Source organism: Panulirus ornatus, chromosome 16 (assembly GCF_036320965.1).
Source record: "Panulirus ornatus isolate Po-2019 chromosome 16, ASM3632096v1, whole genome shotgun sequence".
In the NCBI taxonomy this organism is placed as follows: domain Eukaryota; kingdom Metazoa; phylum Arthropoda; class Malacostraca; order Decapoda; family Palinuridae; genus Panulirus; species Panulirus ornatus.
The window spans coordinates 10,329,823-10,354,162 of record NC_092239.1 but is presented as its reverse complement, the minus strand read 5'-3'; the positions used below and the strand labels follow the sequence as shown (position 1 = coordinate 10,354,162).

At 40.3% G+C, this 24,340-nt stretch overlaps 1 protein-coding gene across 1 annotated transcript in view; it reads left to right on the top strand.

The window, feature by feature from the left end:
• The first annotated feature begins 18,810 nt into the window (after positions 1-18,810).
• LOC139753974 (ionotropic receptor 21a-like) overlaps positions 18,811-24,340 on the top strand; it is a 289,988-nt gene continuing 284,458 nt past the window's right edge. The window contains exon 1 of the mRNA XM_071670934.1: positions 18,811-19,038. The gene's annotated coding sequence lies outside the window, so the exon portion shown is untranslated. The remainder of the gene's footprint in view (positions 19,039-24,340) is intronic.

Below are 24,340 nucleotides of genomic sequence, written 5' to 3'. Positions count from 1 at the left end.
CATGATAATGAGGTGAAAGCACCATTAGCCAGAGAGCAGACTTTGCCATATGGACCATCACTGAGTTGTTATCAGTCATAATCTTTCCTTAAATGTTAAGAATTTCTTCTAAATATACTGAGAATATCCAGAGGAAATCGAGGGCCTATACTGCGTGGTATATTCTCTCTTTTTGTGGTATAATCATACTCATTCGTCATACTGCTGGTTTCCATGCATAGCCAACATCTGTAGTATACTCACACTGTGTACTGAAGATTCCATTACCTGTCAGTCTTTACGTCTTCAGGATTTAAGAAAGCACAGCAGTAATCCATCCATGGCATCACAAACAAGAAGAAATGATTCAGTATCACCTTGAATATGGTCTGGACAATCAGCCATTTTCACCCGTGTTATGGTTAATGATAAGCCAAGTTATAAAACTTAGACTCCAAGTCATTTGAGAATGTAAAACGAAAACAGTATTCCATGTTTTGATTAGGACCTCAGATCCTCCCCCCGACACCAGACGCCATCACCTTACACGACGAACACACACACACACACACACACACACACACACACACACACACACACATCACACCAGCCTCTACCTCTATCCGTGTGGGTAGCCGCCACCTCCTGCACTGAGTAATGGAACGTAAGCGGAAAATCCAAATGGGCGTGAGGGAAATGTCTTTCCCTTTTTTTTTTCCTTTCTTTTTCTTCACTATCTTTCCTCCCTGAGATGTCACATCTTCTCTCGCTTCGTCTCCAACTCCGCTCTGCTGGTCGCTATGACCTTCTGATGGCTGGCACTTCTGCAGTACTGTCCTAGTTTAAGACTAGCAAAATAATCATCACAGAAACTAACACCTAGATTAACTTTCGCTCCGCTGGGATGTCTGTGCTTAAAAAGAAAATAGTTAGAAAAAAAAGCTATTTTTTTTTTATCATCGTCGCTTAATAGAAAAAGGAAAAATTGGTAAGGTAAGATGACTTCTTTGTTGCTGCACAGATAATTTCCCTGGAGTAAAACCATCTGCTGTAGAATTGATTGAAATATGGGAACCCCAGGGAGGCGGGAGCGAAGGGGAAGGGCTATAAGTCCCCCGTATTGTTTTCCAAGTTAAGGAACAGATGAAGGAGCCAAGCAAGGATTTTTCCTCTAAGGCTAACCGATATCTTCAATAGATCTCTCCAGGATGGATCAATTCCTTAGGATTGGAGAATGGCAGACGTCACTTATATATCTAAAAAGGGAAGCCGTGCTATGCCCGGGAATTATCGTCCAATTAGCCTCACATTAATTTATATGCAAACCCCTGAAGTCGATTATTAAAGTAATATCGTAATATAAACAGCAGAAACTGATCAATAGTACACAGGATGAACTTAGAAAGCAAAGGTCATGCCTCACACAGCCCCTTGAGTTTTATCAGGAACTATTCAGTACCCAACAAAAGACTAAAGCCATAGATATTACATATCTTAGCTTTCAGAAAGCGCTCGACAAGGTTCCCCCCCACGTTAAAGTGATGCTTCAAGTCGTGGCCTTGGTTTGACGGGTGACGTAGGAAACTGGGTTGAAGCTTGGCTACGTCACAGAAAGCAAAGTGTCGTAATGATTGAAGAAATCATCACCGTGGTCACCTATGACGAATGCAGCCAGACCGAGGTCTGAATAACTTAATGACTAAGTTTGCAGATGACAGTAATATCGGCAGTGCTATGTTGAATGAAGATAGACTGAGGTTACTTGAGGATCTAGATGAAACAGCCAAAGGATTTAGAAAATGGCAAGTACCATTTAAGATTAATAGATATCAGCTGTTGCAAGTATGAAACGTCAACAAGAGATTTTATATTGAACTGATGGGCCACAAAATAGGAGAGTGTTTGAGAGATTCTTGGATAACTGTCACCAACAGGTTTCCAAGTAGCCAATTAAACAATGGGTTGTTAGAATTCGGTTGCAGGAACTTAACATAGAAAATCAACGATGGAGTATCATCACTATACTTGAGCCTAGTTTGAACCTACCTCGAATATGCAGTGCAGTTCTGGGGTCCCCCCCCCCCCTCCATCTAAGCAAGGATTTTCTTGAACTGAATTGAATTCAACGAAGAACAACTAAACATATTTCATTTGTACGTAACAAATGATATCAGGACAGACTGCGAGATTTATTTTTTTTTTCTGTCTGAACAAGAGGCGGCGGCTTCGAGGCAGTTTGATACAATGTTTTAGAATTTCTTAAAGGATTCAAAAATGTCGATATAAAAAACTTCTTTGCCTTCGCACCATTGCTGCCAACGAGAGAAAATGGATCAAAACTTGGTGGTCACAGAGTCAGTCTGGATTGCGCGAAGTATTTCATTACCAATGATATTATCGACGAATGGTATAAACTTCAAGAATGATTCGTTCAGAGCAATACAATTAATATTCATATTAGGCTTGATCATCAGCTACCACTCTCCAGTGCTGAGTTATTCTTTTAACTGAATATAACGGAGTGGTATATTGTACTATCTTCTCAACCACTGATCTTGCCTCGGGCATGGTACGGTTGCGTCTCAGTATCGATTAATTGTAGTAAGGTAATAATATTCACTCCTGTATCGTACCGTCAAAAAGAAAAGATAGACAAAAGGTCATCAAATGACCTTCAACCCCGTAAAACATGAATGGGACAAGGGTTTTTGGTCCACAGTGGACCTGTTATAGCTTCGTTCATGATTGAAGGGAATGAGGTAGTTTGTGGGAATAATTCAGGAATGTTGAAAATGGTTAACTGGGAAAAAAAATTGAGAGAGGAAAACTAAACGAAAATATCTCGTCTGTCGCTTTCCTTAAAAGGATTAGATTCATGAGAAACACAGTAGCTGGAGGAGTGAGGAATTCAATTCCAAGAAAGACTTTGAGAAAGAAATTGGATGGAAAGTTTGAGAATTAATCAGATTCAAATAGTGAAGATGAGAGAGAGAGAGAGAGAGAGAGAGAGAGAGAGAGAGAGAGAGAGAGAGAGAGAGAGAGAGAGAGAGAGAGCCTAATACTGTACCACACCAGTACTTTTCAAGCCTAGTACTGTACCACACCGGTTCTTTTCTAGCCTAGTGCTGTACCACACCAGTACTTTTCAAGCCTAGTACTGTACCGCATCAGTACTTTTCAAGCCTAGTTCTGTACCACACCAGTACTTTTCAAGCCTAGTACTGTACCACACCTATACTCTTCAATCCTAGTTCTGTACCACACCAGTACTTTTCAAGCCTAGTACTGTACCACACCTGTACTTTTCAAGCCTAGTTCTGTACCACACCAGTACTTTTCAAGCCTAGTACTGTACCACACCTGTACTTTTCAAGCCTAGTTCTGTACCACACCAGGACTTTTCAACCCTAGTACTGTACCACACCAGTACTTTTCAAGCCTAGTACTGTACCATCGAAGAAAACGCAACACTCATTTCGCTCATGAATATTGTCGGTCTCCTTGACAAATGTCGAAATATATTTCTCATATTCAGTTTATGGAACGTGTATTCAGTCGTCACAGACGAGGTTTTATACTGCAGACCATCATCATCCGTAACCATCGACAATTAATACCAATAAAAGTGAGTAACAGTGCTGGAACATGGAATAGGCCCGTTAGGTATAAATGCAGTTTCCGTGTTTGCCTGACTTACTGGTGGTCATAAAGTTAACCAGCCAAGCGGGTAGTATTTACGATAGGATTACACGTAGTTCAGTTGGTTTTACTGGGGGGCGGGGCGGAGGAGGACAAGTCTTATGAGTCGTTTTACACGTAAGGCTTTAAGCTGAACTTGTTTGACGAAGATATTTAAAGCTGTCGAATGTACAGTCCAAACTTCATTCACCGAATGGAACATCCAAGAGACAAAGTCGTTCTACATTTTGTTTTGTCTACCTCTAAGCTATTATTTGAGGCGTTCTTCTCGAGTCTGTTACTGAAAGCAAGTCTTCTTCCACTTCCCTGATATTTCCTACTGCTCTTTTTAAAGTATCTGTGATGATTACCGTGAGGTGGTTGCTATGATAAAGGTACATGTTGTACTCATAAACATTTTTCCAGATTCATGTGCCTATATTTAAGACTCTCCAAATGTAACGATGAAAGAGTCAGTCAGGAAGCCGACCGTATTCTATCCTCCAAGACTCCTTGAATGTGAAGAAGTTACTGGGGGGAGAGAGAGAGAGTGAGAGAGAGAGAGAGAGAGAGAGAGAGAGAGAGAGAGAGAGAGAGAGAGAGAGAGAGAGAGAGAGAGAGAAAAGATGTTCGATATCTTTTGTAGATTTATTTTTCAGTCCAGAACTGTCTACGAACTTTAGTATCTTACAACACAGCCCATGATCAGTGTTAGTGATATATTTGTGAAAGAGAACCGGTCCAATGATCAATCCCTGTGGCACACCACTTCTCACGTCTAACCATTCTGAGGTTTGATCATTAATCATCACTCTTTGTTTATAGCCAGTCAATCATTTTCTTAACTAAAGAAATACTACTTCATCTATATCACTGGACTTGAATTTTGCTGGTAATCTTTGCTGTGGAACTTTATGGAATGCCTTCTGAAAATCTCAATACAAAACATCATCTTCTCTAACCCTGATTGTTGCTTATGTCTCAAAGAAATAAAGCACATTTGCCAGACAGGAACGAGTAGGTCCGAAACCATGATCGGATGATCAGGCAAACAGCAGTTTGTTGCAGTAAGTTTTAAGTCTTCTATGGCCTTGGCCTGACATGCGCCAGCCAATCAGCAGAGTGCGCTACGGCGGATTAGCTACGTTGTCGAGGAAGTCCTGCGTAAGATTATCTTTCGTGTCATGTAATATCTTAACATCGTAACGAGACACCTGTAGCCTCAGCCAGTGCCCAGCAACAGTGTGGAAAGGTCAGGCTTTCTCCTGCTCGCGCGCGCGCGCGCGCGCGTGTGTGTGTGTGTGTGTGTGTGTACCTATTAGCGTTCACTGACCATGATGTATGCACGGGTCGCCCAGAGTTAGACGCATAGGTTAGAATTCCGGTGGCGTCAGCCGGTTCACAGTCAACCTAGCTGTTCATCCTCCTCTAGGGATTGGTTGATAGATTGCATACCTGGTTTAGGCTAGGTTTTATATACATACACACACACACACACACACACACACACACATATATATATATATATATATATATATATATATATATATATATATATATATATATATATATATATATATATATATGTGTGTGTGTGTGTGTGTGTGTGTGATAATTACGATTACATGACGTATGATACGAGGCATATTGACTCAAGAAAGTTTGAGGTCATACAGTGATTACATCATGTCACCAAGCTATAATTAATTTAAGTCAGTAATAAAAAAGTTTCCTGAAACTATTATTAATTCATTAAACCGCCGAGTGTTATGAGGGAAAGATAAGAAAATGTAAATACAGCAAATTAAAATAGAAAAAAAAGCGACAGTGATACAGATATGACACATATTAACTTTTCGTTGCCTTTGACGTAAAAGAAAACAGCGCTGAACGCTGTCATAAACTCAAGGTTAATGTTGCTGATGATCCCGTGTTGTCTCATATTAATCTCACGAATATGAGGAATTCATGAGGTTAAGACCAGACTGCACAGGGCTTTAGAAGGGTAATAAAACATTTACCGGCAGCTAAGATCCTCCTGTGTATACGTTTTTTTTAATGCTGGTTAACATCGGGGTCTCTGTCTTCGTCTGGACTCAGAGGGTAAACTTGCAGGAATAGAAAAAAGAAAAACGCTTTTTTTTTTTTTTACGAAGAAAAGTTGGATTGTTTGAAAGACTTTGACGTCACTGGGTTATGGTTTTCAGGCATAGAATATTCTCTCCTCTCCTAAGTTTAGGTTACTCGGAATCAATCCTCACTACAATTAAAAGAGGCTAAAATTACGGTTATATTTTCTTTTATTTTGCGTGTATGTGTGTGTGTGTGTGTGTGTGTGTGTGTGTGTTGTGTGTGGGTGTGTGTGTGTATGTGTGTATGTGTGGGTGTGTGTGTTTATTTCAACGCTGGTTTGTCTTTTTCAATGTTTGATTATGTTTTATTTATAGAAAATGAAACGCCGTCCCTGGTAAACACAACATGGACTGACAAGTGAACAGGAGGATGATTTTAGTCTGAAATCCTGGCAAGATTTATTCTGAAATCCTGGCAAGATTTATTCTGAAATCCTGGTGATCTTTCACGACGGTCGGACTCGTTTTTTATCAAACCGTCCCAAGAATACAACCTGGTATTATTATTTATCATACCGGTCCCAAGAATACAACCTGGTATTATTATTTATCATACGGTCCCAAGAATACAACCTGGTATTATTATTTATCATACGTCCCAAGAATACAACCTGGTATTATTATTTATCATACGGTCCCAAGAATACAACCTGGTATTATTATTTATCATACCGTCCCAAGAATACAACCTGGTATTGTTATTTAGGTGGAGCAGCGAGGCGAGAACTTGGGGAGAGTAGGATACTTACTTTTGGTGGTAAATATAAAACGAAAAAAGATCATTTAAAGAAAAAGAAGAGGAGATAAAGCCATTAAAATCATGAGAAGGAGAGCAAACCAGATCAGCCAAAATAAAGGAAAAGAAAACGAAAATGAAAATGAAAAAACTAAGTCATGGTATGGGATTTTTCAGCGGGGTCTGAAAGAAGTGATATATTAATATGTTGTTCCATGGCTCGTCGTAAGTCTGGAACTACAACATCACTTGTTATTCGCAAACTGAAAAAAAAATAGTTGGAATCTTTTGATCCAGATTTCCTGTGTGTGATTCATTCTCATGCATAAATTTGGCGATGCATGAAAACCCAAAATCCCTTGGTAAAGTAGATCGTGGAATTTCCATAAACAGATATTTGTATTATCGCCATTTCTTTTTATTTCGAGGCAAAAAAAGAAAAAAAGAATTAGATTTCCTCGAAATTTCAGTTTCGTATATGTAACCACTTCCTGCTCAGCTTTCAATATAGTGAGAGTCCATATCTATATGTTATTAGGTTTCCTATTTCAAGAGCGGCTTTTTTAAAGTTATAGATGTCTAGGAAGTGTATGTGACGATATCAGGGCTTAGAAATGCTTGAAAATGAGGACACTCATGTAAGAATGATATGTAGAGATCGGGTTTGTAAGCAGACTGTATATACACAAAGGCTACCCCGAGGGAGTACTGTCCTCATGATTCCAGTGTTGAGGTGGTGCCTGGAACCCTCATACATCTTTCGTTTCACTGGCACTAGTTCTAGAGAGTAGCAGCCCAGGCAGGTGTTGCTGTCCTGACTTAGGAGTGTTAAAGTGATGCCTGGAACCAAGTGACACCATCTGTGTCAGTAGACGACACAGCAGAAGCCGCCATAGAGAAGAACTGCCGTTGTGTGGTAGTGGTGCTGGATCGATGCCCCCCAAAGATACCTTATGAGTTCTCTGTTTGTGTGGATTGTAGACAGCCAGCTCTCTCCCCCGCAAAGTGCTACCCTCCTGACGGTAGTGTGTTGAAGTGACGCCACACACTCACTCTCCTTTTATTTTCCCTCCTCACACTTTACATACGATTGTTTTGATTTTTCATTCCTCATGAAAACCCCAACTGTTCTTACTCTTTATTTTCTTTTTTTCCCATTCCAGGTCTTGTGGCCATGACGGGAGCCTTGGCCGTAAGTAGAAAGTTCTAGATTTGGAAGTATCAACATAGTGAAATCTATGGTAGAATTGAAGACACAGATGGAATCAAAGGCATTAAGGGTGAGGACTGTGGCGCGCGCAGGATGCCCCGCTGGCACCTGAAGATCTACGAAGAATATCCCATAATATTACGTCGACCTTGTAGTAATGGTTCATACATGGCCCTGAATATATATTATAACTTCTCTAAGACATGAAAGTAACGGAAGTACACAGAGAAGTGGAAAAGTTTAGAATAACAAGCGTGCTAGATAAACAGAAATCTTTGACGCAAAATACGTCGGACACGTTCTAAGTGTAGTGAAAGATATCAAAGTTGTGATTCCTATATGCCCGCTTAAGCTTTCAAATGACTCGAGTCTCCAAAAGTCCTCGAACAGCCATCGGTTTTAGAAGTATGCAATGTCTCAGCATAGCACAGATATGGAAAATCCAGGTAACCCCCCCCAAAAAACACCGAAAAGTTAAAAAAAAAAAAAAAAACTATGGCCAATTACTGGTTTTATAGCATCTTTTTTTTTCTCTTTTTTGCGTTTTTAGAGGCGGTGCTACAACAGAAAAAAGATAAACATTTGTAAGTGATGGAAATCCCCCAGAATGCTAAACAACAGCTCTGCCAAGCGCTTTCCTGGTGCTTCATTTACATACTGATCTGTAAGCACAATGGGAGTATAAAATGCTTTACACGAATGGATGGATATACATGAATATGTATACCTCTGGGCCCAGAGTAATTTTTTATGTATTATTACTCGTGAATACGTAAATATACACATGCAGTCAAAAACTAGAACCTATGAATATATAAATATATATATATATATATATATATATATATATATATATATATATATATATATATATATATATATATATATATTACACGAAACAATAATCGGATGTGAAGACTGAATCAGAGTACAGCAACAGGACAAGCTAGTAAACATTACACACACACACACACACACACAAAAAGTTGATATCTTTCAAGAGAATAACATTTTCTATGAAGAACTTTGACCTGAAGATACGAGACGTATAGGTTGTTAGAGGGACAAGTTTTGAACGAGGATAAGAGAGAGTGTGTCCAGGAAAGAGGCAAGAAGGTAATGCAAAGGACGTATTAAGAAGTGGGATGCTCACCTTTGGTTCAATGTGTGATGACGGAGCATAACACCTAAAAAAAGAGGATGAGTGTACCCAGTGAGAATGAAAGATTCAAGTGGGGGTGTGGGGGGACACGAAAACAAATGTAAATGCACACTTGATTTTGCATGTGCAAAAACGTAAGAGTGTGAGGTGAACTGGGATGCCAGGACAGGGTTAGAAATGAAAAATATATGAGAGTTAGGCACGGAAAATGATGGCACAAGTCAACAGATCTTAAAACAAATAAAAAATGTTTGAATATGCAAAACCCGGAGTTTATAGAGAGCTATAACCATATTGCAAAAAGGAAAACAAGAGACACTATTATGGAAGTATCTGAACGAAAAGTAGGGAAATTTATTGGGGACCAGCCAGAAAGGCACAGACTGGAAAGAATAAAACAGGAAAAAAAGTGTGTGAGGGCGCGAAAGAGGCAACGTGTTGACAACAGCCAGTGATATCATGACACACAGATGAAGTGGTTGCAACTCTTGCATGCGAGATTTAATGGACGTCACCTGATATACATTTTCAGATAGAAAGCAAGAAATAAAAGCGAGATAGAAAGCAAGAAAGAAAAACGAGATAGAAAGCAAGAAAGAAAAACGAGTCAGTAGTAGTAGAGATGATTCGGAGGAAAGTGTACACAAAAGGGAAAAAATATGTGACAAAATATATAACATTTTTATGAGAAGAAGGAGTAAGGGAATATGGTCAATATACAGGAACCCAAGGAGAATTCAGTCATCTTCTACTACTCTTAGGTACGTAGTGTAACAAGTCTTTGTCTACAGAAGATAAGTAACGGGAGACTACGTCTAGATTTCGTGCTCAGGGATGAGAGATGTATATGCCACCATGGTGGGGGGGATGGATGAGATGTGGAAGGGTTCCTGGAGTTGAGTCTGCAATGATAGGGAATTGATTTGCAGTGGACCAGGATGTGTGGTGTGTGTGTGTGTGTGTGTGTGTGTGTATGTGTGGGGGTGGGGGGGGGGGGGGGGGGGGGAAGGTGTCTTTTCTGAAATATTAGGAAAACATTTCTTGAAAATGTCGACAGGGAGTGCATGTTTGAAAACATTGTGTCAAAATATAAAGAGAAAAAAAGAAGATGATGAGCAGTGTTCGATCCGAGTCTCACCTGAAATGTAAATGATGTGAGAAGAGATTATTGCTCCGGGACGGGACAATATGTTACGATGATTAGTGATATTTGGAACAGATTAAGTAGGAGATTAGACGTGTGATTAAGGGTTCCAGCAAAGGGTGGAGCGTGTCAACCCTCTCGATTTTAGTGTTTATACTACTTAGGGTGTCGAGGAAAAGGGATGGCGTAGGGAAAGAGGGTCTTGAGTTAAGAATGGAAAGTGCTTAGCGAACATGATTAATGAAACACGTGTTTTATTGCTATTAGAATAGCTATCCAACTTCAGAAGAGTCAGTAGTGAATGACAAGTAGCCACTAGACTTGGCGGAATCCATCAAACACGGATGTAACAACGGGGACACGCACAACAGTCAACACATTCGCTGGGAAATCATTGGTAACATGATTTGCCATCAGCTGTGAGCTGTATGAATAAGAATCCTCCACGATTCAGAAGAAAACCTGTAATATCAGCGGATCAGTTATGTATTCAACTCAGAGGAGGTTAAGGGTATGGGGCAGGTACTGCCCAGCACAAGCATAACTGTCTAATTATGTCTTTACGCTTACAAGCTGGGAGTCTACCTAGCCACAAATCAGTCGACTTGAGAGATGAAACCTCTTCGTTTTTATTCAAGAACTCTGAAATTTGCGTTGGTGTCCCACCTAAAAGGAAATTTCATCTTCACGATCATGGGATAACAACAGACGAACATTGCTGTCAATACTTGTCTCAAAAAAAAACACTGCCATATACTGAACATGATATTCAGTATATATATATATATATATATATATATATATATATATATATATATATATATATATATATATATGCATGGAGGTACCTGCCGGACGAAGGCAACACCAGATGCCTCCATCCACACTGCCAGGGGCATGAACCCCAGTGTTGGTCACGTGTAAAAGAGAGAGAGAGAGAGAGAGAGAGAGAGAGAGAGAGAGAGAGAGAGAGAGAGAGAGAGAGACGCATGCTGAAATCGATGGTGTAAGGCAGCTCAAATAAATGGAGAGACATAAAGACACTGAGGAGGAGGAGAGTGGGTTTCCTTCGAGGTAAGGGCGTTGAGATTAATTTCCTGAGGCTCGAGTGCAGCAGGGTCAGGAAATGTTGGGAGGTAGGGGGTGGAAAAGAGTCGACGAAGATATTATTCAAAATTAGTGTAAGTGTAAGAGAGTGGATGAGTCTCTCGGAATGTGTTAGAAGTACATGTACTACAAAATGTAAATCATCGGATTCAGTAAAGGCCGAAGATATAGAGTAAAAAAATCTCCGACAAAACTGGGAAACACAGTGAATACGATGACAATGTAAGAGTGCGACGGCAGCGCGTTCGTTAGTGTGATAGCAGTAGGCGAGTATGGTGGGAAGGGAAGCTGGGATTCTAATGAGTTTATGGCGACTGGTTGTGTCAGGGGAAATATTGCACTGGCATCCCTCAAGAGCGGGAGACAGTATTTGAAACGAGTGAAATGAATGAAATCCTGTTGTCATATAACTGCTCCTCGTTGCTCTGTCTGACAGGAATTTTAGAACAAGGAACCGAGAGAAATATGAATTCAGTTCGTGGGAGATAATTATCTACATAGAAATATGTCTGAAAATAGTAGCACGAGTAAACTGGATTTGTAGAATTATGTTTTTTTGTTTTTTTTAAGAATTCTTCGGTGAGTGTTAAAAGGAATTACTTTCCGGAAAAAGGTTATCTTTATTATGGTAAACAGCGCAGGCTTCACTTTGGGTATTTCGGAATCAAATGTGTACTGACTCATAGCTCTACACGTACTTCACACTCTTTGATCATACGGTGAAAGAGAACTGCTTTAAATCGGAGGCTGGATGATGATCCTCACCCTGTCCTTCAGAAATTTGCCTTCGGTAAGCTATAGCTCCACATCTGGCCTACATTCAGTCTGGAATTGGTCGAATCCAGACTCACCCGTCAACACGTATTCGAGATTCAGTTGGACATATACGACACTCCAAGCATTACCAGTTACCTTGTGGCCAGGACTCACTCTCAGGATGGCAGAGTCCAGCATCACTTATGCAGCCAAGAATGCGTTTAGGAATGGGCAAAAAGTCCAACACTGCTGCTCAATATGGAGCCTAGATTCAGTCGGGTGATAGGCGATAGTCTCAGCAAGAACACGTACGCAGTTTCAATGAGTTCGGCTGTCATTATTCTGAAGTCTGATCGGTTGCCTTGAGAACTAAGCTGTGTCCCGTTGGCTTTCATTAAGGTTGATCATGAATGGGTCATGAAAGGTAACGCTATTTTTCATCACCCTACATTCCCTTTCAGTTCTGAAGTTCAGTGAAACAGTTATTCACCTTATGTAACGTTCATGTATGGTTCAGTCATTGATGACATTCGAAGCAAGAGAAATAGATTAGCTCATGCACTGATGTATTTGAAATGTAGATTTGATACAGGTCTATATGGATGAATCTAATTTCAAATTCAGGAGCGATATCACCATAACAAAAATACAAGTTCACTCTTCTTTGTTAAGTAGACTCGCTATCCTTGCAAGACCTCACTGATCTCGGGGTAAATCAGTTAGACCGTAATTGCGTCTTCGAGATCAGGGTTTCGACTGTTGCTTGCTACCCCAGACAGATCCCCCTCTTTGGCTATATGTCTATGCACATATGACTGAGCAGAGGTGGCGATATAACACAAATTGAGGTAAGTGCTTAATTCCAAACGTTTCACGACAACTGCCTTTCTCATTGAAGTAAAAGAAAAGAAGCAGTCAGACATCGAGGTGTGTACATGAGGAACTCATACGTGATCCAGTGTGTCTGCAGCAGGGAGTTGACGACATCCACCGATGAAGTAAGACGATCTATGTCTTTAATCCAAACGTTCCGTAGGTCAACCGAGGTGAGGAGTCGGGTAAGGGGACCCAGCCTGCCTTAATCACGTCGGATCAGCCGGGGATCAATGATAGGGTCCAGGTAAACAGGACCATCCAACCCACTATAGGTGGGTTCATATGGTAGTAGGACAGAGGAATGGTATTAAGCCGACTGATGCAGAAACCAACACACATTCAAGCATGTAATTTAGTACCAGACAGATGATTCCAAAGACCCTCAAAAGTCACAGAGTAAAATTACTCGCACATACACCAACGTCGGAAGTGTAATGTTGAAGTGTCATGAGCTAATATCATATTCTCTCTCTCTCTCTCTCTCTCTCTCTCTCTCTCTCTCTCTCTCTCTCTCTCTCTCTATCTCTCTCTCTCTCTCTCTCTCTCTCTCTCTCTCTCTCTCTCTCTCTCTCTCTCTCTCTCTCTCTCTCTCTCTCTCTGGAAACTTGCGGAGGGAGCAGTGCAAGTATCTTGCATCCAGGACTCAGAAGATAAAGGCATCATTTACACTCGTTGCTTACCACTGCATCTTCCCTGTCAGCCGAGATATTTATGTTGTGGGTTTGGTAATAACCTCGTCATGGCCACGAAAGGTGAACACTGTTCGCCTCTACAACCCTAACGCAACACCCTGGGTTGGTGTCACATAATGGTGATTCCTTCACTGTTCCCTGACATACGTGTGTGTGTGTGTGTGTGTGTGTGTGTGTGTAGAGCTTCGTTTCAAGCTTTGGATCAGATGGACAGGTCATTCCCATTCACTTGAGGATGAGTTCTGAAAAGACTACATAAAAGAATACTTTTGTAGATGAGGAAGAAGAGGAAGAAAGTACCCCTTCTATGATAAGACTCTCCCCACACCACACCATGATGTTCCTTCGCGTTCACCTCCAGCATACAAGCATCCACAGGGTAGCGTTGTACGTCACACCAGGGCGGAACCTCCAGTGTGTACCTACGGCAAACCACACTCAGTAGTACACGTTACACAGTGTTATCTACGATCATGATAACCTTTAGGTAGTGTCGGGTTACCTCATTAAACAGGCTGGAAATCGGATCCTCATTAGACGTAGACATAGCCTTAAGAAAAATAATATCGGAGCTGCCATCCAGATTTTGCAAGTCTTAGCCAGAACGTCTTCTCGCCCTTTCTGCCAGTGTTACCAAGTATCAAACACAGACTCTCGACATCAGCCAGTGTTACCAAACGCTCGACATCGTCAGCTGTTCGAGGAATCGTCACATCTGTTGCCTATGGCACTGGGCACAGAGCAGCGTGCAATTGCTAAGTTTAGGTAGCCTTATCTATGACATGACTAGTGTCTATTTTCCATCCTGTGACCAGAGAGCCACATCATCTACCATAAAAACTAGTCTTGGTCCACAACGGTACTTTGAAAGTTCCCTCGCGAAATTTATCACGTTGAATTGTGTGATCATTGGCAGATGAATGACATCATGTTCTTAAATCCTGCTGATCCTCAGTAACCTGATAATGTTAAGCATCTCTCAGAAACTAATATTGAGTTGACCACAAACGCAGGTGAGATGCGTCGGTCATAATGATAAGAACAGCGTACAGAACTATGATGATGATAACATATATGGTTACTTAATCCAATCATTTTAAGATAACGTGTGTATATATATATATATATATATATATATATATATATATATATATATATATATATATATATATATATATATATATATATATATATATAATCTATAATTTTAGTAATCCGAATCTTACTATATATCATAGCTCGTTTTTCGGGTGTATGTTAACCTGGAAATAATGGTGCTTGTTTCCCTCCGTCTCACGTTTTCACAAACCGTATTCTGAATTCTTATCCTCGTATATTCACGCCTCCCAAGTGGAATCAAGCATGTCAAGCAGCGGCGGAAATTAACTTTGAATTATTACTTCGTAAAAATTCTCGAGCAGGAAGTTCTCCGTGTGTATGCCTTTTTTAAGGACTCTCGTCCTGGCGGGGGGGAAAAAGTTGAAATTTCATGAAAGTAAACTGGAAAAAGTTGAAAAACGGGATATAATGAAAAGCTGAAGAAGGGTTGTCTTAACCCAGCGTTGGAAAGTGAATGGAGCTTGAGAGATAATGGATAAACTGTGAAAAATATGTGTATCTCAAAATGAAGGCTAGTGAGGGTGACATAAAAGAAATGAATAGAAGCAAAGAGGAAGATAGGCTAAGGACACTGAAGGACAATAGCAGAGACGGTATAGAGATCTGGTGTTAAGAGACTACAGTGGTCAAAGGAAGGGAAGCCCTTTTTACGTTGATATTCCGCGAATCATGAGTTGAAACTCGTACGAAAGGGGGGTTCTATAGCCTCTCAAATCAGCGTTCTATAAGGATCTCAAATCAGCGTTCTATATGATTAAGTCAGTAATTGTAGTGAGGAAGGAATTAGCAACACCTGGAAGACACAAAGTTCAAGCTAATAGAAGTGAAATCTTATTTTTTTCATTAAGTTTTTATCGGTAGATTAAGAGAAAAGGTAACACCAGCGTCATAAAGGTACACATGTCAGGTTATCGGCACAGCAAGGAAGAAAACGCCAAGAGCCATGAAGACACACAGTAGCCCAGCAGTGAAGAGATTATGGAAGGAAATACCACCGTTAGGAAAACACACATCACAGACTATGAAAGGGCTTGGAGAGAGAGAGAGTGTCACACTCTCATGAAGACACACGAATGTCAGGCCGTCATTAGACTCGGAAAAAGAGAAATCTTGACGCCTTAATGACATACGGCCAGCTTTCAGTACAGTACAGGGATCATGACACAACAAATTTTCTCACCTGAAAAATGAGACAGAAAAAGAAAAAAAAGAAATAAAGGTTTGTACCAAAGAGCAAAAATCGCATCACTGTACTTTCAAAGAGGGACGATAAGATGGAAAATCTTAAGCCAAACATTTACTAATACTAAACACTTACTAATACCAAACCCTTACTAAGGAGACTCACTGGAATGATATTAGGAGACCACTACTGTAAGTGTACCACAGGAGGCCAACGCACACCCACACACACACACACACACACACACGCACATATATGTGATCACTCAACACTGTCGTCAGTGGCATTCATGGCAAAGCTGCCTGAAATTGTTCCACAGACCAACACCAAGACGATTGTCAGCACAGCAACTACTGAGTCTTAAATAACAGGATAACAACCTCTCTCTCTCTCAAGAGGGACTTAGGATGTGCGATGCTCGATCACAGGTACGGATTATATGCTGTGTAGTGGAACACTGAGCTGATCTGCTGGTTTAAGGTTGGTACAGGGTAAAAAGAGCGTTTTGAGGTAGAGAGTTGATCTCTGTCATTGTTTAGGTGTTTCTTTACGAGAAACCGTCCAGCTACGAACGACCACACACACACAACATGTAATGATAAGGAGACAACTGGTGAACCACAAACCCAGTGATCTATGGCATAAACCACTCGTACGACGCTCCATGCAGAGTAAAAGCAACTCCACATCAGTACACTGAAGTCTCCTAATCCTAGACACAGACCAAAACTTGTTGATAACACCATATCGTGAGTCAATAAACAGGTTATTACATTTCATTATTGTCCAACTGAAAATAACAGAGAACACTTGTGGGATATATTTCTCTGACCTGAAAAATTAGACGAGTAAATGATCTATTGTTTTGGATGGTGTACCTACACTTAATCTTTTCCATTACTCTTGCATGCTAGGATACCAAGCTAATGTCTCATTCCAGTTTATGCCATTTCGGTCACTTAAAAGAAATTATTTAAAGAACGAGGCAATCTGGTGGATGTTAATCAGTTCAGACTAATTGCATTTAAATGACCGATACTTAGCGAAATTTTCACTACACTTCCTGAAATACAGTGATATATATTCTTTGTAGAACTTTTATGTATAGCAATAATGAAAATCAAATTAATTATACCTATGCCACATTTTCTAAAAACCGCAGTCTCCAGAGAAAACGTGCGGAATTGTGACGTCATATACTTCAGGGAAATAACGGAGCCTTAGTTCGAAGCTTCATTCAGACCACTTCAGAAAGACAATGCGTCCCTCAGTGAGAGCTTCAACCCGTACCCAGAAAGTATCGATGTCTCATTCGTTCATCTCGAGCGATGCAACGCTGGTTCACTGAGCTCCAAACACAACGGCCGTTTGAATTGGCTGAGTAAGGGTTATTATATGAGATCACATTGAAAATGTGTTGGGCAATATAATGAGTTCAAAGGAACTGCCTGAGGAACGAACCTCAACACAAAACAGCTGTCAGTAATGGGAGTAATTTGGGGAGAAGCAGTGCAGCTTCCGGAGCACCAGACTGTGTGCTGCTTACCCTATTGGACGTATTTGAACCCAAAGCAAAGCCTTCACTTGAGTAAAAAGGAGATTGGACAGAATACTGTTAGTGAACCGTATTGTAAATAGGCGCCTGTTCAGTACCTGTTGATAGTATACAACTATGGGTCTGTTGTGATATATAAACTTCCTGGCTTGAAAATGGCTGCGTCTTGTTTTCTTATCATATTTTCATTCCCATGTTTGTTGTGGCATTCTGTATTACAGTCTTTTGAGTATCATATCTGTGCTACATTGGGAATCGTGAATAGCTTAATTGTACTTTTAAAACTGATTGGATATGTAATACGTTATTTGATTAGTTGTGTCAAATAGCAGAAATGTTACAGTAGAATATAACCTCGTAGACTGAACCCCAGAATTGTCACAGGCCTGTGTCATACCTTTGAAGATTGAGCCGTAATGACAGCGATGCTTTGTCACGTAAAATGGTCAAATTATTTGAAGCGAAGTTTTCAAATTATACCTACACGCAAGTTATCTTTCAAATCTTTGTCTAAGATGAACCATAACCAATTGGTAAATTAGAAATAAGGAGAAACAGAAGTTATATGGAATGACAAAGGAGCTGTAGGGTATTCACAGTAGTGTCATACCACCTTTTTTCTCTGACAGGTTTTCTTGCTTCTTGATACAATGTTTTTGATGACATCGTAGCTGACATTGTGGAATGCTTAAATCTAAGTGGAAACTACATCACCCAAATGTCACTTGTTAAGTGTACCTAATTCTGTATCATAAACTATTACCTTGTAGTCTTTGAATGTGTTCAAATTGTAATACTATGATTAATAAAATTATGCTGCATATTTGCTGTATATTTCACACGCCAATGTACTGTTGACAGTTCTCATACATTGAAATAGAACTGGTACGGTAAGTGGTTGATACTGTCTTCGAGCCCAGAGGTTTGCAGACAGTAAGGAGGCGTGTGTGTGTATGTCCTCAGCATCTGAATATTGTGTGCATCATCGTTCGACTGGAGTCTATAACTCGATGTGGATGGCTTTAATACCCTTGTCACTCGATGCAGTGGACTACCACAACCACAGGTCGTATAAACCACATATTCGTTTACATTTACGTGAAGTAGAATTAGGTAGACTAAGGAGGGCACAATATGCGGTAACACGCCTGCGCAAATCGAAGGCACACCCTCCCCATGGTGTTCGAAGCAGTCGAACGCTTTACCCAGGCCCCCACAAACCGCCTCATGTCTAAAAGTATTAGATTTATGATTTATGATAAATCTGAGGCACGTATATCATTACCTTGTATTACATAAAACATTCTTCAGATACCTGATGATGTCCATACATACGAAATACATACAAAATGCTTTTTTGTCAATACCGAGTCTAACGGAAATGTCAGCAGTGTGAGACGCGGCTAAGAACTCGATGCTTCGAACGGGGTTGTATGAATCTTTTGAATCAGAGCAACACCACTCCGCGTGTTGTTGTCCTGGTCAACTGATGTTTGTGTGTGTGTGATCCGCTAAAATTGCCATGGAAATAACGTAATACGAAACACTTTTTGACTGTGGACCTTCGGGAACTTTGTAGTGAAGTGATGGCTACTGGACGAACATCTCATTCGAACTCCGAAGTAGAGGATTACGGTGACAGGACGAACGGAGGAAACGAGCCAGGGGAGGTGTTTGATGGCGCACGGGTGCTGCACTTCTCGTGATCCGTAAGTGATCGTAGTTAGAATGTTGGTATTAGAATGGGGAAGTTATGACTACCCATGACAGGTCAGGTCAACATTTGTCGGTCATTGTATCGTTTTGCATTAGTTTCTGGTCCGATAGTTTGCTAGTTGGTGTTGTTAACTGTATCACCCTACAGGTAAGCGGTACAGTCAGATGTACGTACTTGTATCGTGTTTTTAAGTCAGAATATTAAGGTTGTTGGAAATAGCTGAGTGCAGTTGACCCGGTTTACGTACTGATAATTTGTTTTTGTCCATGATGATCCATCATTCACGTTTGCGGAAGTGAATGTGACTGTTTAGCATCATTGCCACTGCGACATCAGCTTTATTTGAATTTGGGGAGTTAAAACAAATATTGAATTTCCTGTTTACGTCATAGTGTCAGTAGAAAGGAAAAAAAATAATCTCGATAGGTTTCATTTTCTAAACATATGTCCATTATTTTAAGAATATTGACGGTGTGTCTGTTACCTCTTTCGGCCGCTTGCTAAATTTACTCCCTTGTAGGCAGAAGGAGGACGAAACTTTTACGTGTCTGTCAACAGTCACCATGAGAGTATATTCCCTTCTTACTCTGTCAGAAGATGGGATTTTTACGCAACACTTCTGTTAAGATGATATATGATAAGGTTCTTGTGGATACATATTTATATTTGTGACGAAACAAATGGAATGAAAGGGTAACGTATCATATAATAGATCGTTGTTTCCACAAAAAAGGTTCCATCCAGCATTTGCATGCCATTGTTTACGTTCTTGGATACCTGCCTCATTGATTGTTTATGGAATTCCTTTCCCCCATTCAGTCTCGAAAAATTTTAATTATGTTGGGTTGGACACTGTCGTGTGTATCTTTCTGGTTGCAAAGTGAATTTTTGAAGAAAGTTAAACTGGATTTTCAAGAGCATCACGTAAGAACGTAGATGGGGGTCTGGATATTTTGCGTATAGGTGTATAGATTGAGGCATTTACTTTATGGTTAGGGATAATTTCGTCTCATCGTTTGATGTGTTAATGTTTAATTTAATCAGATGGCATAATCTCTGATGCATTTATGATCAGAACTGTTTTTGATAATCACGTATACTACGTCACGGAGTTTTCTGTACTTGATTTGTGAATATATAGAAAGACCGTTGATATGTTTGTAGATAGGATGGTGAATGTGGGATGTTTGGTATGAAGTAGCATGCGGAGCGAAAGAGGTATCGCGAGTTGCTTGGTGAGAAGAGAGGAAGTGGTGAAACCCTTGCGCTAGGTGAAGTGTGGCGAAGCGGGCGGAGTGGATGGGATTGCAGTTGTTTCTCAAGAGAGAGGTTGAATGTTATTTAGTGGTTAGTCAGGCTTTTCACTGTATGTATAGTTTTACTCCAGATGACTTAGGACTGATAGAATGCCTTTATAACGACATGATGTAAAGATTTAGAGGTCAAAAGTAGAGCCGGAATTACAAAGAAATAAATTTCAGCATAAGATTTATTAGAGAGTGGTGATTTAGTGGGGGGTGGGGACATGCGCTGAACATCTGACAGGGAAGAAACAATGTAGCTTCAATGTGGTAGATGTGTGTACCTGGTGTTTGTATTGAAGAATGTGTGAGAGACATTGAGAAAACGTTTATGGACCGGAGACGTTTTCGCAGAGGAAAGCTTCTTTTTTCTCTCCTGGAGAAAAAATGCGTATACGTCGTCTAAGTTATTATATAATGAGAGATTGTTTTAGACAGATAGATCTAAGCTTTTCTCTTGGTAATCGATTCCTTAATAATCTATCGCTGTCAACCTTTACGCTTTTCTCTGTGAAGAAAAAAATCCTCATATAACTTAATTCTTACACTTTTCTCTCTAAAAGCTTTATCATTCTATGACTAATTATCATTAAACCTTTACTGTTTTCTTACCTTTACTATTTTCTTACCTCCTGCTCCTCAAGAAGGGCTACAAACACTATATTCCGTTCAGTCCTTTGGGACTTATCCTCATTCCGTGTTCTCATACATAGAAAATGAGAGCCCCCGAGAATCTCATCATCCATTTCCTTCAACATTTCCTCTGTTATTCAAATCCTCTCGTTAGGCTAGCCTAGGTTTCACATGTTGTATATATTTCCTGATATACTTAATCTGTTTCATCCTTGATGATTATCAGTCATCTGCCACTAAGTATGATCCAGTATATCGTTCTATTTCGCCGATATTATCGTTCTTCTCGTTTCGTCTATTAACACCGTTTGAATGTCATAACATTACTCCGTTTCGGCCCGTTGTGGCGCTCCGTTCCCTACTGGCACATCACATAACCTTTCGGAAAAGTAAATATTCATCTAAATTTTTTTTTCCAAACTGGATTTCTTTCTTTCCTATCCTTTTTTTTATCGTCCTTTTTTTTGACTGCTTTTGTGTCGTCCCTTGACTCTTGTTTCATGCCCCACTTTCATTTGTATGTTTTTGTCACCTGAATTTATTTTTGTTTTTTTTTTCTTCTGGGTTACCAGCTCAAAGGGCGCGTACCTGTTCTACCATCATAACAAGTTTCTAGTACCTGTTTCACCAAGGTGTTCACTTCGTTTCTGTTTCATCATCCTGCCTTTTTCACATCATCTTGATTACATACATGCAACATGGCTATTATACTCCCACACTACATTAACTTTGAAATTTCCTCTTCCTCTTCTTTTTCAATCTTTGGTCTAAGTCAGTAAGGGATCAATTTTGTGTATACATCTCGGCTTTCCCACACACACACACACACACACACACACACACACACACACAAACACACACACACACAGCGGGGAAATCGTAATGGATTGTATTTTGCCTTTAATGAGGTCGTTGCATCGTTTGGTTTTGGCTGCAAACACATTCGCACCGACATAGTAATAATATCAGATTCTGTCACCAGCTTTGAGTCATGTCTCACAAACACCTGCGGAGCTATGATTAAACTCCCATTTTTTTTATCTTTTATTTTATTTTATTTATTTCAAGGGAGATATCCATGACTGAGACATGTTTTGTCTGTTCCATTTCACGATGCTATAACGATAAGACACACACGAGCGAAGGGCTTTTGACCAGTTCAGCTTTACGTCTTGGCCATCTCAGGTACACCCCGAGCCCCATTCACTCCTGACAATGAAGACAACTTGAATCCCTTTTCAGATTTTTTTTTTCCCTCACCGTACATGGCCCCCAGATGTGCTCTACATTCAGACACCAGTTCCTTCTCTGAAAACGTCAGAAAAGCACCTTTTTTTTTTTTTTCTTATGTGAGTGATTAGAGCGACATAAAAAGAGAGTGGGCCGCACGGGATAGTTCGAAGGAGGAAACATAGGATTTATTTGAAGGGTGTGAAAGACGGTTTGTGTAGGTTTGCTTAGAAGTGTGATTGGTGCCTTATTTTTATGAGATCGGCATACTGCTTGTGTGTGTGTGTGTGTGTGTGTGTAATTACTATTTGCGTGTCACAGGGAGAGATCTTTACACACGTGTTGCCCCCGTCTCTTAACTCTGTATACCATGAACATGTCTTCACTCCTATGTATGTACACACACGCACACACACACACACACACACACACACACACACACACACACACACACACACACATACATACATATACACACACAATCTTCGGTCAGGTACCCATTTATCGACCATCCTCGAAGCGAGAGTGGTAACTTGGGTTGGATGTGGGGGTACACTGTTGCTCCTAGGATTCAACACAGAACCCGGGACTGGTTTGTGCTTGCTCATCATATGGGTAGTGAGGCTTGGCGTTGGTCTGATAAAGAAGAGTAGGTAACGTACGTTAAGAGCAGTTCACTATGCGTAGTGATGGATGAATGGAGTTTTTCCTTAGGGCAACGAGGCTTCTGGATAACCAAGGGCGACCCATGTTCATGATGTTGTCGAGTTCTTCAATACGTCTGTAGTTTTTATTTTCGTTCTGTTTTTTTTTCAATATATCTTTGGTCTGCTTATCTCAAATCTGTAACGACCTGCCTTATGGTAAACAGTAGATGTTTGGCCTCCAGAATTTTCTCGTAACGACTTGCCTCATGGTAAACATTATATGTTTAGTCTCCAGAATTTTCTCCTTACAGGCAATTCATTTTCTCACGAATCGTAGCGCGTTTTCTTTGCTCCCTCTGTAGCATCAGTATAATGATTTGGAGGCATGTTGAGTAGGATGGTAGGAGTCCATTAATAAAGGAAGGATCAAAACCTTTACTAAATGTAGTTTGTTTTTTTTTTTGGCCTATTCACGTGGTGTCAGAGTCTGCCAGAGTTGCTTTTCCCCCGTGCAGCATTTCTGTTATGATCTATCAGACCTGCTGTATGGGTTTGGCCTAGTATTTTACAGATGTCTCGGTGCTAAATTCGATTTGCTTCTAATACCACATCGCAAGGTTTCACTCTCCCTGCTACTGCAAGTTGTAACAATGATATGACTGTCTATTTTTCTCCTCCGTTACTACTGCGTCTGCATGTCTCTAGATGCACTAAGTTGTTACGTCCTACAAGATGTGCTTGCTGGAGGAGACTTTTATTTGTATGATGTCATCTTCAAAAAGGGTGTCCTTGCTGGTGTTTTATTATTGGAGGTGTGTGTGTGTGTGTGTGTGTGTGTGTGTGTGTGTGTGTGTGTTTGTGTTATTAATTCCCTTTGGAACCCGGTAGTAATATTCGGTTTAAGGTTGTTATGGATGGGGAGCCTCACAGTATTCTCCTGAGTCGCTTCTGTCATGATACGTACTTAAGACCGTTCATCTATACATTCTCGAAGGCTTTGTTTATGTCCCTTTTTATAACTGAGGTTGCAGAGGTTGTGTTCCTCTCCTTCCGGAAGCTACTACATTGATTGTGGTGTTAGCCTTCGTAATCTTCTAGGTAAGATATCAGAGAGATATTAATAATTCTGTCGATTATCTTCCCTGGTGCTTTTTTTTTGAGAGGGGAACCATCGGTCGTTTTGAAGTTGGTTGGTATCTGGCATTCTTGGTTTAGGCATTATTGTTATGTTACCCAGGTGTCCCCGAGTATCAAGGAAAGTTTCATGACTATATTGGTTGTTAAGGAGGCCTTGTAGGGCCTTCTCTGGATAACCAAGTCATTGATCTCTTTCCTGTGGCTTCATTTTTCCATTTTCAGGGTATCCTTCAGTGTCATTGTGGACAAAAATGTACTAATTATCAAGAGTTTTGATTTGATCGTGGGAGAATGATCAAACCAATCTATATTAATCCATGTCATAGAACTCTGGAGCATGAATGAC